Source organism: Salvelinus namaycush, chromosome 42, assembly GCF_016432855.1.
Source record: "Salvelinus namaycush isolate Seneca chromosome 42, SaNama_1.0, whole genome shotgun sequence".
NCBI classification, from domain to species: Eukaryota; Metazoa; Chordata; class Actinopteri; order Salmoniformes; family Salmonidae; genus Salvelinus; species Salvelinus namaycush.
This window is the reverse complement of record NC_052348.1, coordinates 16,812,354-16,820,320: the sequence shown is the minus strand read 5'-3', so window position 1 is coordinate 16,820,320 and position 7,967 is coordinate 16,812,354. Positions and strand designations below refer to the sequence as shown.

Here is a 7,967-nt window from a genome sequence, read left to right as displayed (position 1 = left end):
CAGTCCCAGAAAGTTATTTTCCTCAAACTGTAGTTTTAGGCTCTTCTATCCACATCTAGTGGATAAAGAGAGTACTAACCTATTGCCCTGGTCTACTTGGTAAACTGCATTTATATGGACAGCAGTACATACATAACTACTCAGACTGTGTTTATAGTACAGTATAGTATTTAATAGAGAGACTGTGTAGAGTGGTACTATCTCTGTGTTGGAGGCTTGAGACCTGTTTCTCTCCTTCCTCCAGACCTCTGTCTCTTCAGGAACACTCTAGCCCAAGACCCCAGAGGCCAGTCTCAGCCACCAGAAGCATGACTCTTCCCAGGGCCAGTTCAGCCACCAGAAGCATGACTCTTTCCAGGGCCAGCTCAGCCACCAGAAGCATGACTCTTCCCAGGGCCAGTTCAGCCACCAGAAGCATGACTCTTCCCAGGGCCAGTTCAGCCACCAGAAGCATGACTCTTCCCAGGGCCAGCTCAGCCACCAGAGGGCCAGAAGAGACCCAGGGGGCCAGAGGAGAACGGGGGGCACTGGTCAACATGGAACTTCTTGGGTAAACCACAACACACTGCAAATGCATTGAATATAAGTTATTTGTTGTTTAGAGATCAGTGTCTGATATACTATGGGGATAGGGCTTACTATCGAGCATGTTCGTTTTATTAGATATTTATAAACCCATGAATTATGTCAACCTTGGTCTAAAGGACATCCACTTCTTTGTGTTAAATATAATTTATCCCTGACCAAGATGGCTGCCATTATCACCACTTTATAGAGATATGAAGGTTTATGATTCATCTCTATGTGTGTACTGATGGCTGCTTCTTCTTCACAGGTTGCCTAACATTGGCAACACTTGCTTCCTTAACGCCACCCTGCAGTGCCTCCTGGTCCTGCCGTCCTTCTCAAAGGAAATCCTGCACCAGGAACAACTCTGGAGCTCCTCCCCCTTCTCCAACCTGCTCAGGTAAGGAAGGCTCAAAAGCAGACACTCACCCCACACACCCATTATTTGTGGTCATAAATTAAAGAAGGGACACTCTTTTCACGCCACTTCTATAGAAAGTGATTGTCATAGCAGGTTAGGAGAGCATTTTCACTAATCCTAACCCTTTTCCTAAACTTAACCACTTCATATTTTGCTGTGTATTGTATTTTCTTTGTATTTTTTGTTTTCAGTTTTTGTTTGTTTTCGGGAATCTTCATAACCAAGAGGAACAACAATGACACAATGATTATGATGTAGGCATTTGTAGGCCAATTTGGAAAGTGTAGAATGACTACATGACCCATAATGCTCATTGACTGAACATTCCACATTACCGTGGGAAATTTGGTCGTTTTTTAAAATGCTCTGGAATTGAGAGCAGTATCCAAACCAAATATCTTAGGAGAATAAACAACACATTTTTGTTGTTTGGCTTCATTGTCAGTCCTCAAAGGTGAAATTGAATTGACTCGAATGAATCATTTCTAATGATGGGGTGGCGCTAGATAAAACATATTTGTATATACTCATCTGCCTCTTCAGGCGTAAGCCAGTAGGTTGACACCATCCAGTCAGCTGCTAATTTACTCTCTGTCTCCCCTACAGGTGTCTGTCTGATGTGCACCGTTTGAGTCTACCTGACAGTGTGGCAAACCAGGCCTCAAAAGCAGACCTCATGTGGAAGGTCAAGTACTCCTTGTCGGGATACGATTTGAAGTATCTGGGGGACACGCAACAGGTAACTGAGGCACTACTCTCTTGTGTACGAGCACTCTATTTGAAAGGGTTCATTTTATCTTCATCATTTGCTTTTATCTTGGTGTGTTTCTCTCTCTTCCTCATCATAGGACGCACACGAGTTACTTGTGAACATGCTGTGCCAGCTGAAAGAGGAGGGCATGATACTGAAGACACTCGGGGTGAACTATACCTGCCCTGTTTCCCAGCTGGAGTTCCAGCTTGTGTCGGTGCGCACATGTACCAGGTAAGAGATCCCATTGGTTGTAATGTATCTACTGAGAACATGATCTTTCTACAAACAATATTACAAAACACATGGCATAACAGAAACATTGTAGAGACCTGAAACAGGAACAGACTTGATGCATTTTCCTTCTCTTTGTGCTGCTTCTGAAGCTGTGGGCGCGAGTCGTCCACCAGAGAGGACTACAACCACCTCTCATTGGACTTCAGCCCTGAGCGTACCTTGCTGAGCAGCCTATCACTCACTTTCAAAGTCAGCACTTAGGGCTCAGCCCTGCATGTAGAGACTAACACCCAGGGCAAGCTGCCCACTGCCTCAGAATACGCTATCTTATTATTGTAGTGGTGTCATTCATTTTGTAATGCTTTTGTTTCTAACCAGGGTGAAAAGGTTGAATTCACATGTGAGGGTTGTAAAGGCCTCCACGCCTTAAAGGTGGAGCAGTTCCACACACTGCCTCTGTGAGTTGTCCCTTTATAACCTCTCATAGGACGAGCAGTGTTTCATGAAATGAGTGGTCATTGTGTCCTGAGCCTTTAGGAGTAGTTACCTTCCTGAGCAGGTTGTAGGACTTAGGGATGAGCACCACCGAACACATTTCACTCCTCTGTTATTTTGTTGACTGGTTTCATTGTCTGTCTGTTCATCTCTCTTCCTCTCTGTCTCTGGGCAGTGTGCTGGTTCTGCATCTGAAGAGGTTTGGAGGACCTGGGGTGTTGGAGAAGCTGGAGGCTCCTCTTTTGTTTCCTTCGGAGCTGAGGCTCTCCACTCTCTGTGGGGACATAGTGCCAGACCTGCACAGTGCCAGCCCACAGGCCCTCACCAACCAGGCCCCCAGCATCCAGGGGTCCATCCCCCAGACCCTCGCCAGCCTAGTCTCCAGCCCACCTGGAGAGGCCAAATACAGCGCCCTCTGCTGTACAGGTAAGTCATGGCACCGTAACACTATTCTTGCTCCAACACCACACAAACCACCCACTCCCAAAACGGTCCTGCTGACAGAGAAGCTGGAAGCTGCAATTTAAAATGTTTCTCAGACATCTTTAGTGATGTATGGGAGCTGTTTTAGTCCAGAGCATTTCAGACAAGTGACCACGTTTTCACAGCTCTTGATATGTATATTTGACCCCTCAGATTCATATGACCAGGAACCAGGAAAAGTGCTGCTGACAGCCTCAGTGGTGAGAAGAGAGAGAGAGATAGAGAGTGAAACCAGTGAAAAATAAGTTATGACAGAACACTGAGATAGTTATGAGGAGTACACGATGTAGTAGACCTCCTGTAGTAGACTAGTACTGTAGTAGACTGTAGACAGTGTGGTGGACTGTAGAGGAAATGAGAATCCTACGATCACATGTGTTTTCTTACAGAAGCAACAGCCAGTGCAGTCAGTGAATGGTTACTACCAGCTGACTGGCGTAGTCTCTCATTTGGGAGGCTCCGCAAACTCCGGTAAGTAAATACCTTAAAACACACACATGCAGATGCACAATACATATGACATCAGCTGAATTCCAAATCACTCCCTTCTCCTCGGCTCTTAATTTGCGCGTTCACGTCTGCCTCTGCCGTATACACAAGTATCTTAAAGGCCAGGGATCATCAACTAGATTCAGCTTCGGGTCCATTTTTCTTCTTAGCCAGATGGGCAACGGTATGGAACAAAATTACAAATAATTTGTAGACCGCAAATTGACTGTAAGAAGGCCAAACAGATATAATATTTGACTCATTTCAAACATTGCTTACATTTGTCACAATCACATATCTCTCTTTATTGTGCGTGGGAATACTTTGAAACAGATTTCCAAAATGAAAATCACTTGGAGCTGACTTGCTGTTGTATTTACAGTCTTTTAACAATTACATTTTATTTGGTCAGAAAACATTGTGGGACAAATTTGTCCCACGGGCCGACATTTGTGGATCCCTGGTGTAGGGGATAATTAGACCCTCCAATAGCCACTTCGGCCAAGCGAGCAAGGCTGCAGGCTTCAGAGTGAAGTGCCATCCCAACAAGCACTGCAATATGTTTAGAGTTTACGCAATTTAATTTAAAAGAATGGAGAGACATGCCTAATTATATGCCACTTGTATTTGTTTGTCTCTGATTTCAAAACTTGACACATATAACAGATAAAATACCTCACAAAGGAACTGTTTAACTGTTACAACACACTCTATTACCCACAATAGCCTGACCTTTGACCTCTAGTCTGTCTTCCTTGTTCCACAGGGCACTACATTAGTGACATCTTGCATGCCAGTGGAAACTGGTTCTGCTGTAACGACAGCCAGGTGTCAATGTCCAATGAAGCCACTGTGCTGAGGACCAGAGCCCGGAGTGCCTACATGCTCTTCTATATGTTCAGGTACTGCTGACTCTCGCCATCTATATTCTTGTGTTGCTATTTATGTGTACGGTTCCTTTCACCCTACAGGGCAAGAGAGCGGGAGGCCCCAGCACACAGGGCCTAACAGGGCCACCAGCATCAGCCCCAGCCTAAACAGGGGCAGCACCTGGACAGCCTCCAAACACTCAGACCTGCCTCAACAGTGGTAGTACCAGGCCCAGTCTCAAAACCCCCAACCCAGCCTCAACACTCACACACCTGCCTCGAAAGGGGCAGAACTGGGCCCAACATCAACAACCCCGAGCCCAGCCTAAACAGGGGCAGTACCAGGCCCAGCCTCAACAAAAGCAGCATTTGGACCATTTTCAACACCCCCAGCCCACAACATGGGAAGAACCAGGCCCAGTCTCAACATGGGCAGAACCAGGCCCAGTCTCAACATGGGAAGAACCAGGCCCAGTCTCAACATGGGAAGAACCAGGCCCAGTCTCAACATGGGAAGAACCAGGCCCAGTCTCAACATGGGAAGAACCAGGCCCAGTCTCAACATGGGAAGAACCAGGCCCAGTCTCAACATGGGCAGAACAAGACCCAGCCCCAACAACCTCAGACCTGCCTCAACAGGTGCAGCACTCGGCCCAACTTCAATCATGCGGCTCAAGGGAGACTTGCTCTTCAACACTAGCATGAACATTCTTTCAGTAGCTTATGTCATAAATACCTGCCCGTGATTTGACTGCTTCACCTAATGTATAAAGCTCATGTAAGAAAACGTATAAAGTATACACACTAAATGTAGTACACATGTAAATGTGTTGGATAGAGTGTGTGATTATTTAGAGGGTACAACATCCCTTCTATTTGGTTTGGTTGAAATCCTCCTGTTGTGAAATAGACTGTGGTGTATAACCTCTTATTCAGCATGGTCACACCGGATGACCTGCAATATTAATCAAGACAAACAAATGTAAGATACTCCAATTTAAGATGTTTCTGTTAACCGTTGTAACTCTTTAACTCAGGAAGCTTTATCGTCTGGGATTCAGGCCGGTCCTAATAGGAAACGTGACAAAGGGAAGCAGCTGGGCAGCTGTAAATGAGACTTCTAACACTCAATCAGGTCTGGAGGAGGAATACCGGATATAGATTCAGAGATGCTATGAGTATCTTTTGAAGTTACTCTCCAGTTGTATTCCATTTGAATAAATACAGACATGAAAATGCTGGGCTACGGATGTAACCTTGGTTCTGTGAGTAGAGTAACTGGTCGCCAAACAACCTATGGGAACTCCTTCCCTTTCACGTGATATGACTGAGATGCTTAATATCAACAATGTTTACAATGACGCCACACCCTTACTGTACCATTGTGACCTGTCACTATAAAAGGCGGTGTGACGTGACATACTGTCTTTTCTTATCTCACATACACGTATTTATTTGGTCAGTGAAGCTACAACTTTTCATTTGGCTCTATACGCCAGCATTTTGGATTGGAGATCAAATGTTTCATATGGGGTGACTGTACAGAAAGTCACCTTTTATTTAAGGGTAATGAATGGTAAATAATGTTGAGTGAGAAAGTTACAGAGGATCATACCCCCAAGACATGCTAACCTCTCACCATTACCAATAACAGGTGAGGTTAGCATTTTATATCATACCCCCAAGACATGCTAACCTCTCACCATTACCAATAACAGGGGAGGTTAGCATTTTATATCATACCCCCAAGACATGCTAACCTCTCACCATTACCAATAATAGGGGGGTTAGCATTTTTGGGGAGGTATGATATTTATACCTCTGTAACTTCCTCACTCATCATTATTCACAATTCATTCATGTTTATCTTTAATCATTATATTCTGTTCTTATTTACAATAAAAGTGACTCCAAAGTTACACAATACATTATTTACCATGAATTTCTATTACATTTCCATTTGAGTCATTAATCAGACTTACAATTAGAGCATTTATCTTAACATACAGTGCCTTCAGAAAGTATTCACACCCCTAGACTTTTTCCACATTTTGTTGTGTTACAGCAGCATACTACCCTGGATCCCACTGCTGACTTGCTTCTGAAGCTAAGCAGGGTTTGTCCTGGATGGGAGACCACATGCTGCTGGAAGTGGTTTTGGAGGACCAGCAGGAGGCACTGTTTCCTCTGCTCTAAAAAAAAATATCCCAATTCCCCAGGGCAGTGATTGGGGACATTGCCCTGTGTAGGGTGCAGTCTTTTGGATAGGATGTTAAATGGGTGTCCTGGCTCTCTGAGGTCATTAAAGATCCCATGGCACGTATTGTTAGAGTAGGGGTGTTAACCCTGGTGTTCTGGCTAAATTCCCAAGCTGTCCCTCATACCATCACGGTCACCTAATCATCCCCAGCTTACAATTGGTAAAAGAAAAAGAAAAAACAGACTGAATTTAAAATGCAGTAAATATATTTTTTCTCTCAGTCAACTACACAAAATACCCCATAATGACAAAGTTAAAACATATTTTTAGAAATGTTTGCAAATCTATTGAAAATTAAATATAACATAGAATTTAAATAAGTATTCACACCACTAAGTCAATTCTTTGTAGAAGCACATTTGGCAGAGATTACATCTCTAAGAGCTTTCCACACCTGGATTGTGCCACATGTGACCATTATTATTTTCAAAATGCTTTTAGTTCTGTCAAATTGGTTGTTGATCATTGCTAGACAACCATTTTCAGGTCTTGCCATAGATTTTTAAGTAGATTTAAGTCAAAACTGTGACTCAGGAACATTCACTGTCTTCTTGGTAAGCAACTCCAGTGTGTATTTGGCCTTGTGTTTTAGGTTATTGTCCTGCTTAAAGGTGAATTAATCTCCCAGTGTCTGGTGGAAAGCAGATTGAAACAGGTTTTCCTGTTTAGCTCCATTCAGTTTAGTTTTTTTCTTCTAAAAAACTCCCCAGTCCTAAACGATTACAAGCATACCTTGACATACTGTATGATAGTGAAACTCTTTATCAGTCAACCACAGTGGATTAGAAACACTGGCAACCACGTGACTCCCACCACCCTTAGTGTGATAATATAATACTTGATATGACGCCTTAGATTGATAATATAATACATGATATGACTCCCACCTGCCTTAGATTGATAATATAATACATGATATGACTCCACCAGTCTTAGTGTGATAATATAATACATGATATGACTCGCACCAGTCTTAGTGTGATAATATAATACATGATATGACTCCCACCAGCCTTAGTGTGATAATATAATACTTGATATGACGCCTTAGATTGATAATATAATACATGATATGACTCCACCAGTCTTAGATTGATAATATAATACATGATATGACTCCACCAGTCTTAGTTTGATAATATAATACATGATATGACTCCACCAGTCTTAGATTGATAATATAATACATGATTTGACTCCACCAGTCTTAGTTTGATAATATAATACATGATATGACTCGCACCAGTCTTAGTGTGATAATATAATACATGATATGACTCCCACCAGCCTTAGTTTGATAATATAATACATGATATGACTCCCACCAGTCTTAGTGTGATAATATAATCCATGATATGACTCCCACCAGCCTTAGTTTGATAATGTAATACATGA

At 43.0% G+C, this 7,967-nt stretch overlaps 1 long non-coding RNA gene across 1 annotated transcript; it reads left to right on the top strand.

Moving 5' to 3' along the window:
- The first annotated feature begins 3,241 nt into the window (after positions 1-3,241).
- On the top strand, positions 3,242-4,554 carry LOC120035019. The gene is made up of 3 exons (XR_005474101.1): positions 3,242-3,425; positions 4,210-4,345; positions 4,415-4,554. It is a non-coding gene; the product is annotated as an uncharacterized LOC120035019 (long non-coding RNA).
- Positions 4,555-7,967: the final 3,413 nt, after the last annotated feature.